This window comes from Anser cygnoides, chromosome 13 (assembly GCF_040182565.1).
Source record: "Anser cygnoides isolate HZ-2024a breed goose chromosome 13, Taihu_goose_T2T_genome, whole genome shotgun sequence".
Lineage (NCBI taxonomy): Eukaryota > Metazoa > Chordata > Aves > Anseriformes > Anatidae > Anser > Anser cygnoides.
This window is the reverse complement of record NC_089885.1, coordinates 968,220-988,546: the sequence shown is the minus strand read 5'-3', so window position 1 is coordinate 988,546 and position 20,327 is coordinate 968,220. Positions and strand designations below refer to the sequence as shown.

General features: G+C 40.5%; 1 protein-coding gene across 5 annotated transcripts in view; it reads right to left on the bottom strand.

Moving 5' to 3' along the window:
* The window catches only part of GRIA3 (glutamate ionotropic receptor AMPA type subunit 3), a 606,096-nt gene that overhangs the window by 332,490 nt on the left and 253,279 nt on the right, over positions 1–20,327 (bottom strand). For all 5 annotated transcript variants that reach the window (XM_048070799.2, XM_067005236.1, XM_067005237.1 and 2 more), the window contains one exon: positions 12,898–13,033. The gene's annotated coding sequence lies outside the window, so the exon portion shown is untranslated. The remainder of the gene's footprint in view (positions 1–12,897; positions 13,034–20,327) is intronic.

The following is a 20,327-nucleotide window of genomic DNA, read 5'->3' as shown; positions in this document are numbered from 1 at the left end:
GGGGGATGTTGGAAATGGAATCACTTTCCCCCTCTCCCCAACTTCGTCTCTACTAAACAGACCCCAAGAAATGCCCAAAGATATGTGCAACCATAATGGTAAGCCTTCAAGCAAAGAGCCTATTTCAAATGAGCTTAGAACTCCATCACCGCCCTCTAGTTTCAGTTTTCTGACCTATGCTTTGCAGGCTGCAGAGGTCCTGCGCAGTTATCTGTGTTATTTCTATTGGCACAGGATAGATCTTCAAGTAAATGCACTGCACAGCCTACACTTAGAGTGATTCACCTTCCCTCCAGTCTTCCTGGCTTCCTTCACTGGCAAAAGCAGTCATTTTGCTGACATGATCCTAAATTTTCTCCTACCTGAGGAAATCATCTTGTCTACTGTTGTGCCTAATTCTACCAATACAAGTACAAAGCAACCAAGGTGAGAAGATCTATAAAGCTAGTTAGTTATTTCGTGATTTCTAAATCACATTTAATCCTACAAAAGTGGGTTAGGTCAGAGCAGCTCGAATGCTTTGTTAATGATCCATGTGTGAGCAGTACCATCCACAAGACTGTTTCTGGACAGAGGGTGCTACAGTCAGAAGCAAGCAATTTCTATTACAGATGGGTGTTTTTCATTCCAGACTGGCCAGTTATGATAAAATGCAGTGACATCTTAAAAGTCCTCTTCTGATAAAGATTAAAAAAAAAAGCATTTTCAAGTCTATTCTTCAGAAAGTACTTATCTCCGAAGGTAAACTATTATGCTACTGTGGAAGTGCCAAATTAAGAATCCATTTCATGTGCAATCAATGGCCAACATGCCACACCGTCCCCACTTAGGGAAAGCTGTTTCCCTAGTTGCTTTTTACCATTTGTAATTTCTCTTGGCTCTTTATTTATTTTTTTTTAAACTGCATCTGCAATAGAGCTACACCAGAAAGGCTCTGATCCTCACAGTGCCTTCGAGTGCTATTCTGTCACATATAAGATCGTTCTGAAATAACCCTCCTGTAAGTAAAGCTTCTTCCTAAAGCACCTATAAACCTTACAGCCAGGCAGGCATTTTAATTTATTGATGCTACAGCTGTGTTTAGAACTACCAAGTATTCTATATCATTTAAGGTAACAAGACTGATGCAAGCTTCCAATGGAAAAAAATAGTCTAATTCCATAGAATATTATACTACAGTAGATAAGCAGATCTTTAAGGACCATTTTATACACTAGGAAAATATGTTCCAGGACAGTAAGCAGGGCTGAAGTACTCTAGAACTAACGCCTCCTCACAAAGGTCAGTTATAAGAAAGATATAATGAAAGCATATAAGAGGTAAATTACTATAACTCATGAGATTTTCTGCTGAACAGAACAGCAGCCATGTTACCAGGGATAACTGCATACTAATTTTTTTTCCATGTTCAAAGTTGATTGAAAGATACTTTTTTTTTTTTTAAAGTACACTAAACGGTCATGTAATCAAGACCAATTTTTACCCACTCTATAGGAACTGAGCCCTGCGAGTAAATTGGTTATATTTCTGCTAAGACTATATTAAATAGGGCCAAACTCCTTTGTGACTGGCAATGTGTCTCCCATCAGAGGCTGCATTCTGCTGAAATGCACTGCTTTCTAGGCAATGAGCTGAGGAAGGTCAGAGCCCATAAGAGGGTCTACTCCAGAAGAATGTAACCCCAATCATTTACGCTGCAGCCCTGCCACCGCACATATTGGAGTTGCCCAGTAAGTGAAGAGCTCATACAAATAATCGTTGCTTTTCTGTTGAGCAGCATGCATTTCCAATTTCTCTTTTAGTATCCACAGCTGTGCAGCAAATGCAAGGCACTTCATTTATCAGAAGACTACAGTGCTGACAGAGGTAGTACAACCAGGCAGCCTCCTCCATCTGTTAAATATATTCCTCTTTTTCCCCTTAACTTTCCTTCTTCCTTCTGCAGGATGGAGGAGCACAAGAATTTTTATGCTAAATATTTTGGCCATGTATACAATTTTTGCCCTATTCTTCTCTAACTGACAAGTCAAATTCCCCATGTCAGACCAGCACAGTCATTTATGCCACTCATTGTTTGCTCACAGAAGTATCTATTGAGAATATAATACAGTATTGTCAGATCAGAATGACAGCTGATGATAATGCGAGTTCCTCTGTATCGTGGTTGCCAATATTATAGTTTAGCATTTGTTGGTTTTATTCTTGAGGGAAAAAGAGCTGGGCTCCTACTTCAGACTGCAGCTAGATTCAGTTTAAGAAGCACATAACTCAAAGACAAATAAATACCAAAAAAAAAACTTTGCAAGAAATTTTGAAACAAAGATATGGATGATACATTCTAAAGGTCAATGACTGAAAATCCCAATATGCACAAAGACCTTTCAAACAGTTTGGTTTATGATTTTACTGGTTAACAGGGAGGAAAAAAATCAGTTCTTACTGCCATTTCTGAACCATAATTCAGCCTACAAACATAGCTCATGTTTGTGGTTAATGCCACCATAAGGTACTGAAGAAGGAGATTTATTGTTCAACCTGCAGATTCACATAAGATTATGATCCATTCTCAGAGTGGTACAATTTTTTTGCACAGAACTAGAACCTTCCTCAGCTGTTGAATTTTCTGCCAGTTGTTCTGTAGTAAAAAGGAAAAGCACGGTAAGTAAAACCAAACCAGGACCATCTGCCTCAACAGTAGCCCAGCTGTCCCACCAGCTCTGCACAAAGCTTCCTCTCCCTTTCTGTTCTCTACAGCTTGCCCTTACTTCTCTGGCAACCACAACATGACCCAGTTCTCCCACAAACCAAGAACATTGAAAGGGAACAAAGTTGGGAAGAGAGTAACAAGCATATGGTCAGATTTCATCAGTTGTAACATAAAACCAAAACAGTCAAAAAAAAACTGGGGCATATATAAGAGAACCCACCACTGGCAAACAAAAATCAATTTAACCTAGTTGGGCCACATTGAGTACTGTGTGTACTAATGCCATTTTTCCCATATGACATTTTCCTCTTTAGCTCCTTATTGCCATGACAAAGAGCAAGAATTATGAAACATAAGTAAAAAGTGAAATTTCAAGTAGACAAAATACTGTCGTGTTCTGTCATCTGAGGAAGGCTACACAGGCAAGCCAGTCATTGATATAAAGCTATTAACTCAGGTGAAGAGCATGGCTATAATAGAAATTTTCTAGTTGTTTTGCACAGTAGGGGAAAAAAGCTTACTCTTAGGAAAGTTTTTTGGAGACCGCCTTGCTATACTGCAATTTTATGCTTGCATTTCTCACCATCAGAAGTGATTCAACACCCACGGGATTAGTTCCCCTTCTCCATTAGCCCATCTTTAAAGATGTGGACAACAAAATGCAATGAGCTATGGCATACTATAAACAAGCCTGTATTCTGTTCCTTTCAGTCTTCTCCATTTCAGCTTCTGACAAGGCAGCTACTTTCTGGCTGCGGGCCCTCTCTCCTGGGAGAGCAGCAGCACAAAAGCTAGCAGCAACACCTGGGCTGCAGCTGAAGTGGACCCTGTGGTTTCCTGGTGCTCCTTCAGCACGCTGCATGCTGCAGGTATGGCCACAAAGGGAAGGGATCAAGGGTCAGTGCAGCAGAGGGTAGTATAAAAAGGCTGAATTTGTAAGCAGCTGTAAGGCAGGAGACACTTTCTGAATACAAATTAATGAGCCCTGTCAGAATGGGGTTAATTTTTCTCCTGTACAAAAAAACAAAGAGCAGGGAAGACAAACCTTAGCTCTAACCCAGAACAGTGGTTTGTGTGTTTATGTTCCTCAGCACCTTCCAATCACCAGCAGTACCGCAAGGCTGCAGTCATCCCTCTCCTGATTTAGAGCTGTCAGAGCAGCACAACACTTACAGGCATTCATGTAAGTTGGGTGTCCTCACATTTTGCTCATCTTCACAGCAGTATAGACTAAAATCTTGTATGTGAAAGTCTTAAATATGCCCATAGATTTTTTTTTTGTTTGTTTCTTTTTAAATTAAGTCACCCTAATTACACATATGGTTATCACAGAAGTCTGTTAACAGCCAGCCTAACGCAGGCATCACATGCTGCTTTCCAATTGCTCTGGTAAAAGTCGCAGACCATTGCCAGGATGGGATGCTTCTAGTTGCATTGTTTAGATAACCCACTCCATGTTTTCCTTTTAAATATTTGGTAGTACTTCACAGATACGTCACAGTTACTTGTAACTGACAAAGCCAGCAAGTCTTGCTTTGTCATATGGCTTCAGCACTATCTGCACGACAGCCGGGTGTGTGGATACATACTTGGCATTCATTCCCGCCAGAGCCACTGCCCCTTCTTCAACATACAGGAACCTATGGAAGCACTGCAAGCTTATCTTCCAGTTTAAGGGTAGATATACCCTAAGCATCCGATCTGGACACAGAAGAGTAAAGGTGACTTACCTGGAAGATGCAAATAATTTTTAATGGTGAGTTTATTATTTATACCTGCAAAATCAGGCTTAGTTGATAGCAATCAACCTGTCAGAAATACACAGGTAATATTGTGAACGTGTAAGAGGAGAGAGCATGGTACAGCAGTGCCAAGTGTTCATGGTTGCTTGGGAGAGCTTTCAGAATGAAGCTGAACACACCCCATGCTTAAAACTTCATGGAGCCTGCACGCATGAAGTGGTCCATTAAGCATATATTCCTGATTAAGCTTGAAGAAAAAGATGTGTCATTTTCCAAGCAAGTTTCCCAGGGTACAGCCATACACATTTTTGCTCTGGAAGTGACAGTACTAATAACATTCTCTAATATTACTAAGAGCATGACTAACACCAGGTTTTTGATAAGCTCTGAAGCTCACATGTTGCAAAATATCTGTCTCCAGAAAGTCAAGCCAGGAATGACTGCATGATTAATGGAAAACTGGTGTGTCTGAATGAACCTTTAGCAAGGATCTAAAGATGACGACTCCAATAATACACTGTAAAGTTTAATCAATTTTTTTTTTTTAAACACAAATACTATTTTGCCTTGCTACATGTTTTTAATAACTTCCAACTCTGGGTAATTTTTATGCCCTGAGCATTCAGCTTTAAGCAGTTATTTCTGTGAATAGCTCAGCTCGGGCAATTACAAAATCAGGTAAATGTGTATATGCAGAGCTGATTTAGCATGTAGTTAATTTCTTTTTCACTAATAGTTCTTATTTTTCCTCTTAACGTAGATATACAGCAAGTTCTGAGGAAAAAATGCAGATTTCAGAAACTGCTTTTTTGCCTTGATTTTAAACAGCTACAGACTTGTGGGACAGAGCTAGTTGTGTCCTTACCCTGTCTCATCCACAGTCCTGCCAAGCTTAATGAGAGCTTTCACATACGTATTGTGAAAAGATAAAATCACAGGTAGTCTTCTTCACTAGTCTTCAGAGGAACATGGACCAGAACCTCCTACATTAGCACCAGCCAGGAAAAACCCAGGCTGGGCTGGGCATCCTGACCATCGTGGCCTGTTGCACTCATATATCATTTGCTAGCATACAAGCTGTTTCCAGTTAATAGCTGTTCTGACATTTTTCATCTACCACCGTACTATCAGAGGAGCTCAACATGATAAGAATTTCCCCAAGTAGTTTTTTCCAGAGAATGGATGTATTTATTACCAACAAGGATAAAAATGGCCAAGTTTTTTCGTTAAATAGCTTTGATTGATAAAGCTTGACAGGTCTTAGCATGTCTGTTTACTTCAGTTTATGGTAATCATTTGATTCTTCTCTGTCATACCCAGAAAGCTATTTTAAAGCATAAGACTTCTAGTGAGCTCTGAACCTCACAACAAAAATTGATTTTAGCACATACAGTACTACTGGTGTCTGATGCTGATGAATTACCCTGCTAGTGAAACACAACTTCCACTAAATCAACAAATAGTTTGCTATAAAAGCCGTAAGATTCACTCAGTTCCTACAACAAAAGCTCCCATTTCCTCTTCATTAGTCCTTGTAAGCAAGATTCAATAGATAAAACCCCTGCTAGCTAGCCTTACGCTGCTCTTAGCCATTTTGAAAGGGGGGGACAACCCAGAAGTTAATTTAAGTTGTATGACCCAAAGAGTCTGAAGCCTCTATTTGAAGCTCTTTATTTTATGATCACAGGAAATTATGTGTTCACCTACTAATCTCCCTACACAGATTACTGAAAAGTAATATTTCAAGCACTGAGAATACTGCTGACAGTACCCCCAAAACCCCTCCAAAACAAAAGAGAGATACCTAATTGGAAGATAACACTTTCAACTGAATTCTGAATTATTTTTATGTTCTATACTACTCTCTCATTTTTAAAACCTACAATAGCTCGGTTTTTAAACATTATTATTTAATTTAAGGAAGACATACGCTGAGAAGTCAAAAAGACAAGAAAAAATAAACCATTAAGATTCAGGATTTGGAAACCCTTTCTGATGCAGCCATTTTGCTTCAGAGTGAAATGCAGCAGGGAAAACTATTGCTGAGACATTTCAGCCAACAAGGAGACGCGGTGCTATACTCTCTCATAGTCACTGAATATACTACCCCTATGAACAGGTGAAATATTGAAACTTAATTCATTGCTGTAATATGAAGCACAATGAGACAGAACTTTTCAAAATAAACTGGCAGAGTGCGTACAGTTTGCGTTATTCTCCCGACATACTCCATCAATAAGCTTAAGTTCTTTATCCAGTGGTTTTCACCTGGCTGCAATACTACCACTCCAGAATCAAAAGCACCTCAGACCCCCATTACCTGTATTCTCACTCAGTACAGATGGCTTCGTTCTTACCAGAACATCATTCTGGAAAGAGTTCATTTAGGCTGTGTCATCCAGAAACTTGCATCCATTTGCTTAGGAGCTTTCTGTTACTTTTAGTGACGTACATAGCAGGATCAAGTCATCTTTAAAACTACTTTCTCCTTTCGGTTTTTGATAATCTACTCAGTGAAACATTTCTTCCTCTAACTCCACATGCTGCCTTACTCAAATTGGAAAGAATCAGGATTTAAGTCAATAAGGCAGTACAAATAGTGTTAGAAACATATTTTACTAACTGTGAAAAAGTCAAGATGTACACTGAATGTAGATTAGTAAAAAGCCAGCAAACTTTGTTTATTGATCCAGCATTTACAGTTATAAAGTAATACTATAACAGTAACAGAGACTCACCTACGTCATGTGAAACTGTTCTAGCACATCAAAAAAAAAAAAGCCAGACCCAAAGAACAACAAAAATCTCAACCCTACCCTGATTTCTGAGTCTGATCAGTGGCTCTACCCCACAGGAAACAGCCAAGCATCACTCTGGCCATACAGCATCACCCATGTCACCTATCCTTCCTTGTTCACCAAAACCAGGAAAATTCAGTTCATCTACCACTTGCTACAGAGATATTGTGCTGACTTTCAGAGCCAGCATCACATGGTATTTTGTACGCCTTTTTTTTTTTTTTTTGTGAAAAATGAAGGTTACGTTAGTTAACAAACCTCCAGTTTTAGAAAAAAAAGAATGTGGTTGGTCACGTCCTATAACTGAGCCTGTTTCTTAACGACTGCAACAATTAAAGCAGCGCACACTAATACATCATGACAGCACAAGAGTTTACACTGAAAATGCCCAAACTCCACCCACAAGCTCTCCTGAGATGTTAGTTCCATTTTCTACTTCAGCATTTAACACGCAAGGTTGCAGAAGATGTTCACGAGCTGTTCCGATAGCAAGTCCACGAGGAGTCAGCCTACACAAAAAGCCATCAGCAATCCCCTGCACCATTCATTCCCCCTCTCAACTCACAGTTTTGCAGATAAGATCAGCAAACAAAGACACATGCTGTAAGCAGTATCAGTAGACCAAGGCTACCACACAACACAAAGCAATTATAGAATCTTAATTAACAAAGGTGCCTTCAAACAAGGGCATTCAGTCCCACTGACTCCTGAGTACGGTCAAGCCCCTGGTCGCTCTGAGCAGGGCACAAAGCCTCTGAAGAGCAGAGACATACAAACCCTTCTCCTATTCTGTACGGGGTTGAAGTTATTTCTTCACAGGAGCTTCTCTTGTGGAGATGATGATTACCCACAATAATTGCAGAGATTCTTTACCACTAAAGAAAAGGATAGCTACTAAACAAAGTAGTGCATATATTGCCTGCTCCAGGAAAACTATATTCTTCAGATTTAAGGTCCGTAGTACTTTCCCACCTATCACTCCCATTTGTTGTTAGCCTTTATGTCATTTCTCTTTGATCCCCTTTGTTGCTGCTGTTTCTTCACCTCGTGTTATACGTCTACTTATTTTTCTCATTAAAGCAGTAATCACCACATCATCATGAAAGCTGCTCCCAAACAAGCATCTCCAAGGGTCACTTTCTGTTATGCTCTAAGAGTTCTTGGCCCCACTCCCATCTGAGCACATTCTGCTTCTCAACTCGTACGTGAGTGAAATTTCACACCATTACCTTTCATACTGTTTGATACAAGCCAGTCTTAAGATACTACAGTGGCAAAACTCCTCTGTCCCTCTCAGCAGCACAAAGACAGCTCCCAGGATGAACAGGATGCCCAAATCTGCCAGGAGGGGAGCGCAGTGATGACAGGAGCCTGCCGAGGTATCCCCGCACCACTCAGCTGACAGACATACCTATTTTACACAAAAGCCACCCTGAGGATATTAACAGGAGCTACTCATCCATCAGACAGGCAAAAAAGGCCAAGTGTACCTCAAAGACTTGTGTCTAAAGGCTAGAAATTGCCAGAGAAATTAGTTACTTCTACTAATCAACCTCAGCAGCCAATTTGAATCTGTTAGTTTTAACTTTTCAATCTAAAACATGTTTATTGCTCTCAGTTAATCATAGGTTAGGGTGGGCTTTTTTTTCCTGAGATATTGATGGACAGATTATTCATTACGCCCAGTTAAACGAGCATTAGAGAAAGACGCCTCCCTCATCACCAAATCATTTCAAGAAAGCTGTATGGCCTGTGTTAGGCAGGAAGGCAGGCAAGATGAAAGCAAGTTCAGACTGGCATGCAGAGTTGGACTGGTACAGAACACACAGGACTCGGAGCTACAGATACTAGTAAAATAAATGGAGAAGGAATTAGTGGAGTAATTACAACATTCAAGCAAGGGGAAGGAGGTAGCAGCATGCCAGTGGTAAATGGCACTGTGCCCTTTATGATCAGAGGTGTAGAGTTCACGTTTCCTGCACCAAAGCTCATTGCAGTCATAGACCAAGGGTCCTTCTACAGCCAGCCTCTCTGCACAGATGTTCCCTTGCATCCTTAGGGCTCTGTAGAAATTTATGAAGCTGGATACAGGGCTCAAATGTCAGAGCACCTTGAACTACAGAGATCTTTGGCCATAGACTCTAACCAACAGCTCTGCCAACATCTCTGATATAAAATTCCTTCTAGGCCCCCCACTAAGAGGGCTGTTGAGCCTTTTTGCCTCTACCAAGGTCACTGGACCATGAAACATTTTTGGCGAGGTTCTCCAAAGCAACGAGGCTTACATTGTTGAGCTGTCAATCCATCTTCCCCTCAACTCTCGAGCGAACTGTCACCAAACTGATCCTGGAAGTGCTAAAACATAATTTTTGCAGAACTTGTAAGAATTTAACTGGAGAGGAGATGCATCCAGGTTAATGCCACACCACTAAAACAGTGGCTCAACTAAACTATTACAGGCTGCCTGGCAGCCAGCAGAAAGCCACGAGGCTCTGCACTTCCCTGCAAGCAGCAGCACCGAGCATTGCCAGGAACTATGCTTATTTAAGATACGAAATGGAGAAAGCTAAAGGACAAAACAAAGCTTTAAGAAAATGGCTCAATTTCACTGTTAATGGAACACGCACTGCTAAAGCAGCCTCTGTTTCAGTGTATTCACATCAGATAAGCAGGTTGTTGGAGTGGCACCTTCTGGAATACAGGATTTCAGGGTCACAGTCAAGACGTTCCAGTTGCTTTTAAGAATCAGGAGTGTGCATATCCCTTCGAGGAGGTAATAGAAGGAGACCAGATTTCATTTACAGAATATATTTTAATTTACTCCTATGATGATTTAAATGAGGCAAAAGTATCTTAAAATGATTCTGAAACTCCATTTGCCAAGCTCACAGAGTTCAAACCACTTTCCTTCAATAAACTGGTTATAGCTCTTTTTTAAATGTCATTATATTTAACATTTCTGCTTTGTTTCCTGTAGCATTAATCTCAGTTATTGACAGTCAGCAGCCATACTCAGGATGAAAGGAATTTTCTTGCTATGATTTAACACATTTCACATCCTGATAACTTTTTCTTCATTCCTGCTGTTTTAAACAAAACTAGCTAGAAGCACCATTTCTGTCTTACTTACAACTGCTGGCTGATAAAACAGAAACACATCCCAGGGGCAGTTTATAATGTTATCTGTCCCCAGAAATTTTTAAAACGATTAATGATTGTTCAGAGTTATATAATAAGTATGAAAGTTTTGGTGTTCCTAAACAACAATTTCCCCAATTTCTAACAGCCCACTGCATACACATGACAATGCAATCAGCTGTAAAATTGCTTACAGACAAATACTTAATAAAGGGCTACCAAAGAAGCACTGATATATATTATCATCGTACTTGCATTTGGCTTTACTATTTCTTGTTTGTTGAAAAGAAGCCTTTTTTAAATGTTGGTTGCAACCCCTGAAGTGCTGTTTAATGAATTTTAACTTTAACACATTCAAAGGAAGGCAAGGAATGAATTTGCTAATGTAAGCTGTTTGTGCCTCCAGTTTCCTTACTTTGTGCCTTGTATCATCTCAGACCACAGTAAATCAGTAGACAAAGAGCAGCATTATATGAAGTAACTTAAGTTTTTTTTAAATCCTGCTACAGTTTTATTTGTACTGCACAAGCTTCCCAATATCCCTCTCTTCATGATTTGGTAGCAGTAGAGTTCACATCTGGGAGGAGGGACCAGACCTCATTTTTCCCTACAAGTTCCTCAGCCTCTGAGCTTCCATACCTCCATCCCTTTGTTCAGCTCAACAGTCCCTCAGATTATACCTTTGCTTTTAAGCAAGGTGCCAGTGTTACTAAAAGAAATGGAAGGTGTACAACGCAGTTTATATACAGGAAAGCACGGCAATTATTTGTATTGTCATATGCTACACACATACTGCAGCACGCAGCCTACCATACAAGTAGTTTGTTTGGGTAGTGGCGATAGCGTAGCAGAAACCAGCACAGGTTAATTCACTGCAGAGAAGTTGTGCACCAGGACAGCATTGCACCAAGCTACAAGGGAAAAAAGAAAAACAGTTCCTACCCCAAAACAGTTTATTTTCGTAACACAAGAGGTGGATACAAACAGATGGGAAAGGAGGAGGGAATAAGACGACACTCCGATCAGATCAGCCACCAAAGTGCTGTCGAGTCTTTAGGAGGCAACCTGCCAAAGACGAACTTTAATGAGATTTTTAAGGGGGTGGATGCTCATTAATTTTATGACAAAACACGTAAACATTTAAGGCTTACAAATACAGTTCACTACAATGAATAAAGGGCCTTTCTACTAAGAGGAAATGGAGTGGGTCCCAAAGTAGAAACTAAGCAATTGCTGTTGTCTTAACTAAGAGTAGAAAGAGTGGCTGTGCAACCTGCAAACCCATTCTCCAGATGCATGTGCAGGCCTTGTCCAAAGGACTGTGAACAACCCTGATGCTTCCTCACCCTCTCTTCTGGAGAGGAAAACATACACAAACAAACACAGCCCAGGATGGAATTGGTGGATGGAAAGCAGAACTACCCTGGTTTCCCAAGTGTATCACAGGCAGCTTCCTGACCCATCTTTTTAGTCCTGCTGCCATTCTACAGCCTGGCTCAAACAACGTCAGTGAGGATACAGTTCTTTATGTCATTTCGGTTGTCAGATTACCCAGATGTATCACTACCATGGACAGCAACTCCTATTTTAAAAGCAGTGTTTACAAACCTGATTCCCTTCACGCACTGGAGAAGTTTAACATACCTAGAACTCTTAGAAAAAGAGATGTAGATTTTATACTTTCTTAATGAAAGGTTTCTACTAGACTTCCAGAAGAGCAGGATTTCTTAGAATCTGAGGTCCTTCAAAAATATAATCTGTTGATTTACAATATAAGTGTTGGATTATTTTTTTTTTTCAAACTGTAATTTTCAAATATAATGAAGACAATTCTTATTATAAAATCTAACATGATAGCTAGTAGTTTTTCTGTCCAACACAAGGTCATCACTACACACAAAGAAGCAAGATAGATTTGAGGCACTGTTCGCTTAAGGGCTAATTTTCATTCCAAATAATGATTAACAGGAGATCAAAAAAGAGTGATGTTGAAGAGAGTAAAGCAATTAAATGATAAAACACAAGTGGAAAATGAAAAGCATTTATAGCTAAATGAACACACACCAAGTGACCAATGGTTTCAGGGGATTAGACTCTCATGGTAATAATTACATATTAATATAATCAGCAACAGCAAATATTCACAATTCAATTGAAATGAAATGGCAGCACACAAAACTCCGCATCCTAATGGACATTCAGTCCATTAGACATATTAGACTTAGACACAGATACCTCTTTTGCCATGCAAATTCATTCCTTTTGAAGCATCCACAACACACAGTTTACATACTACAGCTCAGAGTAAGCAGCTCAGCCTCAGTTTTCCAAATTTTTCATTTTAAGATCAAAACACAAGTGCCCTGTGATTTGCCTGTTCCACAGTAACACTAATCAGAAAGCACTGTGATTGTGAAACCACGGATTAACAGTGTACTGACTTTCAGTTCTAGGTTGACCACAAACGGAGGACCATTTTCTTCGTTAAACTGAAGACACACTGCATCCTTACCATGCTATTCATTCATCCTCTTGACAGGTGTGCTCTAGCAAGAAGTGCTGCGGTCAGCTCAGCAGTACACGTATCACTGGCAACTTCCTCAGGGAAACACCCCTGCACAGCTCCAGGCATCACCGGACCTCACAATCTAAAAGAAAAATAGGAAGAAAAGAATCATTTCAATGTTAGATTACTAAGGAAAACATGTGCTCCAGAAAACAGTGTAAGAGGTTCATAAAACAAACTCAGTTTATTCTTGTCGGAAAAGAGCAAGGAACAATTTTGTACCTATCTGCCTTTGGGACGAGATCAAACTACACTGCTACAAACTACACAAACTCACACTATGTGAGATTGAAAACAAACACCAAAAATATTCCAGTTCTACCTGAACTGAAGTCCACGTTGAACATGGCATTACTACATCCTGTTTAGAGCATGAACTAGGAGCATGGTCCACACATATGTTTGTGTGTATATACACATACATAGATCTATATATAAAATCCCGCCTCCAGTTCCTTCATTAAAAAAAAAAAAGACTGTTAATCTAAAAGTCAAAGCTTTTAACCAACATGCTTCTTGCTTAGGAACTTTTCAGTTAGCTCTAGAATGGGAGTGAAGACTAAGAGCCTACTCACATCATCATTTGCAATGCTGTGCCCTTCAGCCTGTGGTTATTGCCCACTCAGTAGGGACACAGGGGTTAATTAGACTACGCTGCAGCTAATCAGGAAAGTCCAAGCTACTAAATACTTCTCACCTGCATGGAAGTTGCATCCAAATGCTGATGATTACAAACTGCTTTTATGAGCACTGAGAAGCTACAGAGCCTAGGATGCAACAGAGTAAGCAACTCAAAGCAAAATTGAGCCCAACACCCTCCTCATTCATTCTAATAGAAAAAAAATAAATCAATAGAAGGTAGAAATAGAAGCAGAAACCCACTGCTGCTGTCTCCTGTCAGCAGCAGAAAGAGACTCAAGTGGGAGCATAACAGTGAACACTAGAGGCAGAAGATGAGGCGGCAGGGAAAAGGAGGCACAACTTCACTAGCAGACAAATGTTGTATGAAGATGGCTGACTTAGTCAAGCCCAAAATATTTCCCTTGCTTTTTAAGCAAGGGCAGCATAAAAAATGTAACAAAAAACACAAATGAATGAAAATTATGTTCTATGACATCCTGCCCTGTTCCTGGCACTCATTTGTGTATGCCTCATCAGAGCAGACTGGGGCATGACACTGATATATCATTATCAAAGGACAAATCCTACTGAGTACAAGTGTCACCGGCACAAGACATCTCCCTCCTCTCTTCTTGAGCAAGTGACAGCAGAACCAGAGTGGTGTTTGCTCATCAAATAGGGCCAAGACGAGGAAATTTGTAGAGACAGTCACAACAGTGAAAGTGGCTTTAAAAACAATATATAACATGGGAAGGGTTGCAACGTAGAGCAGCTCTGGGGAGAGTGGCAGAGGGGTGCAAGACATGCACAGCTGCCCCGATGCAGGTGCATTACCGGTGGTGCCATTGCCCCACACGACCTGCTGGCTGCCCTACAAGGGTGATCAAGGAGTGATCAGCTCCTCACCTGCCTCCTCCTGTCCCCAGCCCTGTCCAGAGTGCAGAGTCCTGACCTCGGAGGCTGCCCAAGGTGCTCATAACCCTGCTGCAACCTGTTTTCTGTCCCATCTTTACTCTCACCTTGCCATTTCCCTCAGATGGTTTCATCCTTTCCTAATCACTTTTGGCCTTTTCTAATCTCTCCTCATAGAACACAAGCACGATTCAGTTGTTCCCACCCTAAAGAGCCTGACCTTCAACTATACTTTGCTTTTGCATTTCAACTCATAGCGTACTTTTTGCTTACTATTTCTGTACCTCACTTGGCATTTCTCTGCATTTGTTCTAACCAAGACGAATGACTTCACCTTGCTCACATCTCAGGAACACCACCACGCTCCTGCTGGCTGGTACGTGGTATGCAACTATACTGCTGCTCTTGAAATCTTGTTTCTTCCTCAGTCCTTCTCCTCTCACTTTTTAAGGTAATTCTTTGGTGATCTTAGGCAGATTTTCCTCAGCCACAGATTCTGGCAGGGCTCCATAAACATAACTTTGGCCTTTATTTTTTCCTTCTGTATCACTTTCCCCCAAAGAACACCAGCTGAAAGCTCACAGTTTGTCAGCAAAGAGAGGGGAGTTGAGTCAGAGATCCACTCCTCCGCTCTTTGGTTCTACAAAAGAAATTTATTTGCATTCAGAAGTCTTTGCCCAGCTTTGACTCACTTGTCTGAACACTCTGGCATTATTTCTTCAAGTCAGCACAGGGTGATTGTATTCAGAAATACAAAACAAGGCTCTCAACTATGGATAGATGGCATGCTAGTAACTTTAAAGTAACTAATAAAGTACCAATAAATACTTGTTCATGGAATAGGCAGCAGTGTGAATCAACACCTGAGTGACAATGAAATTTCAGAAAAGATTTCTAGCATAGCTTCAAGCTATGAATAACAACTAGTAGGAGGGTGCAAGGATGGTCTATTCCCAACTGGTGAACATGTCAAATTTAGTTTTAACAGTAGACAAAATGAACCAGCATTTCAGTGCCTCATTGCTCTGCATCATGATGTAAACTCATTCAAAAGAACCTTCCCAACTTAAGACTGGGGGGTGTGTATGGAAGCAATTTTCATCTCTGCAGAAAGCAAGGCAAGTTTTAAAACAGGGGGTGGAGGGAAGTCCTTCTGTGTTTCAACTGAAGGGGCATAAAAGCATCATAACAGAGTTAGATGCTGCTGTGAAACCTCCTACAATTAGTGTCTCATCCTCACCGCGAACAGAAGCCATCAGTTCCAGGGGAAGAAACCAAAAACTCATTGACGTCACATCCCTATCTAACAACTATGGAGCGATGAAAAAATAATTCAAGATGCAGCTTCTCAAGGAAAGAGAAATCTCTAACTGTGAAAAACAGACAAATTCTCTTCATTACACTTAGATGAAAATAGAGATCTGTACTTTTGCTCAGCTACCCTGAATCAAAAACAAGATTAAAAACATTTTGTGAAGGTATCAAGAGCTACAGTGGCAGAAAAACCTTGTAATTCAGTTACTGAGCTTATCACAGCAAATGGATTGGTGAAGCCATATCACTAAATGTGCTAGGAATCATGAAAAACTACAATGTCTGGAAGTGTTGGGTAATACCCCCCAAAAAAGCAGGATGTAACACTGAATTCGGTCACAGCAAGGCACTGCCAGCTGTCACTGGGTTTATGGGGCTTTTTCCAGAGTTCAGTGCTAGGACACAAATGGCACTTATCTTCTGCTTTCACAGTGACATGAAAAGTCATCCCAACTTCTCCAACAGATGGGATGCAATATGAGCAGCACTGCCAATCACTCAACTTCAAACTCTGATCTGAGGGCTTTGTGATTTTACCTGGACTTTGCATGGCACTCACTGTCCGAACAAGCCCCTTTAATGGACTCACTGGCACACCCCAGGTAACTAAACCCATGCTCAGAGAGCCCACTCTTTAGCTACTTCACTGCTCACAACTATACATGGACAATGACAAATAATGCGTTGATTTTTCTTTACACTTGCTAGTGTGACAAATGGCAGTCCTAACTCGGCAATATTCCTCATTGGGAATGAATTGCAAATTCAGACTGACTTCATCACTGACACAAGAGAACACTGCTTGCATTTTGGTCATCAAATCTAACAGAGATTTTCCCAGGACTGCAGCAAACAAATTAGATCAAGGTCCCATTTACAGAAGATGACACCTTTTCAGCAAAGGAAATGGAAAGGATCTATTTTTGCTGAGGCAGGAGCATTAACACTCATTCAGTAATGCGCAGCTCAGGACCATGAGCTAAGAAAAACGCGAAGTTTAACTAGAGATTGAACACAGCTTTGAGCTTGCAATGCTTTTCCTATCTCAATGAACTTTAAAACAGAACCAACTTTTTGGTACACTTCCCATCTAGCAAAATAAGCAAGCATGTCTAATTAAAGAAACATTTTCATTTTCCTCCAAAATCTACCCAAAATACATGTTTTTCCTGCCAATGTGATTATTATGAAAGATAAGAAGAACTTAGGCTCAGGCTCAACAAAGCTCCACATATGTAAGTTCCTGGCTTATTCCATCAGACAACTCAGAAACCGAAGTACAGATTTAGTTCGGCAGCACAACAAAGTATCTTGGTATCATTTGTGACACAATTGTTACTCCGACTGTAGGAAGCGCTAAGGTTATTAATAATAATCACCAATTCATTCCATTTCTTTTAGACTCAATGCCTAAGAATATGAATGGTTTAAAAGTGATGCTATAACAAAGATTTTAGGCTTCTTTAGATATTTGCTTTGCTAGAGAGTTCAGAGCTATGTAAGTCTAAACATTCAATAGAAACCTCCCCAAGGAAAGCTTGCATGCAGACTCTGAACAGAGTTTAGCAATGCTTGAATAAAGTCTGCAGCTCTCACCAAGACTGCCAAGCTCCCCAGGGCTGAATCACACCCACTGCTTTCCCTTCCATGAGTACTGTATCCACAACCTAAGAATTCAGAGAAGCTGCCAGAGGAACGTGTCAAACATCCTTGCTTTCTTTTTCCAATACTGGTACTCTGAGAAAGGGGACCTCTTCAGCAAGAGGACTTCATATCTCTGACACTCACGTTCCCATTTAAAGCATAAAGAAATTTTGGCTGTCTTCATGGAAGCTAAGCTAGATTCAGTTCACTCTTATTTTCCCCTAGGTTTGCTGGTAGCTCTCTTCAACCTCACAGAAGCTGGTGGCACACACTGCAGGTGCAAGGGCAATACTACCTGTCTGAGAGCAGATCTCTAAACACAGCACTTCCATGATTGTACTGTAAAGGACTGAAGAAGATTTGTTGAATCCTCGGTTTCCTTGCAAATAAATCAAATAAAAAGTAAAAAATATGAAAAGAGAAATGGCATGGGCCAGGAGACAGCCATGCCCTTAGCTGCTTGCATAGAACTTCCTGATAGCAAGCAGAAAGCAAGTCAGAAGTGCAGTAACGCTTCAGCATGTGAAGAACAGACACACCTCTCTCTCTGCACACACACGCAAATTATACAAAGCCCAGGGACTATTTAAACATCAAGGTTGGCTCAGACGTGCAACGTTCTGAAAGTATTTTGAGCCCTCTAGCGATGGAGAAAATTAGTGACCTGGCCGCTCTGCTCCTGGGAGTAGGAAAATATTTCTCACTACACTTAAAGATGAAGTGATGATAACACTTTGCTGACTCCTTAGGCAAGCAACATCTTTGTATTTGTTTGATCTACAAAACCTAAATTAGCTGAGCCATATATGAAAAGTGTAGAATTTATTAAACATTTCCCTTATTTTATTTTTATCTTAGAGATTGTATTACTTTTGGGAGGCGTTATGACCCTATTACTACCCTACTTGCTACCCTTACTTACATCTATTAATTGTTTATGAATTTCTAGGATGTCATTTCTTCTGATAGCATTGCACATCTTCTCAGAGTACTTCAGCTAGCCACGTGAAAGTAACAAATTGAGTGAAGATGGAAGCTGGCCACACAAACTTGGAAACAACACAGATTAACAAAACAACAGCTATTTTCTTCTTCTCCTGTTTTTCTAGCTTTTGACCTTAGTCAAAATGAAGTAGGTCATTTTCCTTTCAAATATTCTTGAGCAAAACAACCCTCCTACCAAGAGCTTCTGTCAACCTGCAGCATTTCCCATCACCTGATACCAGCATATGGTAAATCCCGGTCCGTAGGAAAGATTTTCTCTGTTGCTTTAAGCTGGTCTAGGCAGCATTCATGGGCTCATGGGACCCCTGGGAGCCCAGAGACCCAGAGCAGACAGAAGGACACAGCCAGGACATCTGCCTGCCGCCAACAGCCAGAGCAAGCCATGCCTGCCCCAGAAATGCCTGTGTGGCATCCTACATCCCAATACCTTTGGCAGGCTACAGAAAGGTGCTCCAAGAGGCTTTTCTTTTTTAAATGCTAACTGATCTAATTTCTCCTGGTAACCACCACATCGTACTTCTGAGAACCACATTTAATCCCTCCTATAGAAGTTAAGGCCATGATTTTCCCGAAGGCAGGAAAATCCATTGCATTTTAAATGCAGAGAGTGAGGCTCAGAGATGCACCATGTAAAAAATAAATAAATAAATCTGCTCCTTGAAAACAAGTTTTCAGCTCATGCACACTGGTAAAAGACCCCTGCTCCATGCTAGGGGACGGGGATGTTCTGGTCCACAGCCAGAGCCCCACAAGTTCCTCCAAAGTCAGTTTCATTAGCTGAAGGTTTTTTTGGCAGCTCAGTTTTGGAGTTAAGTAGCTACCACTGAAGTCTCACTTAAGCATTCAGTTTAATCTGTCCCAATGTGATTAGGAGCACACATTTGAGTGGAAGTCAGTGGACTCCTGCTGAAAAGACTTCTGAAAATCCCTGTATGAGACTTCAAAAAGAGCCAAGATATAAGTACTTGAGATTGGGGTGGGGAACACTTTTGGCCCAGGTAACGTTGCTAGCAACAGCTCAGTTAATAAAGGAGTAACTGCTAATATTAGATTCATATATATGTATATATATAGATAGATAAAAAGTGCTTCTTGGGATATTTTTAGTTAATTCGCACAACATGAAGTGTGCCCCAGTAACTGTTAAGAATACAAGGATACTGACCCTTTGAATATTTTTGTTATTTCCAGACTAACCCATGTAAAATAGACTTTGGTCAGTTGCTATAAAATATCACTGTGCATTCCTTTTAGAGCACCCTTGAGGACAACTTCATGTGTGTAAGCAAACACTTCTCCTGGCTAGTCCTTGGTGGTACTAAAAGAAGCTGCCATTAACCACCTGGAAAAAGAGAATGATTACCTGTTTATACTAGACCTCATTAATTAGCAACACTGCTGAAACACTGCTGATATAAACACTTAAATGCTAAGCACTAAAAACAAAGCAAAAAAAAAAAGAGCAAACAAAAAGGAGTAAGATGTAAGTAATAAGATAAGTAAGCATGTGAGGTGGACTATGTGCTGTGCCTGTTACCACAAAGAAGTACTGCGATGAAATAGGATGTTAAATTAGTTTCAAGAGACTGCAGTGATGCATGAAATTATTTCTCATGCCATGCTGCATAGATCCTTTCCCCATGGGAATGCAAGACTTCAGAGATAGCCACAGAAAAAGGACTGTTCAGAGGGGCTGCTAAAATCAAGTTTCCTAAAGACATGGGGCATGTGAACTTCACTAACTGCTTTATTCCTGAAACCCCAGTTTAAAGTATCAATAGTAGTGGATTTAAGTTTAGATCAGCTTCCATTAATAGTTTTCTGGATTTCTTTCCTGCAGCACCACACTGCATGGCTAGATTTCCAATCTATATCAAAAC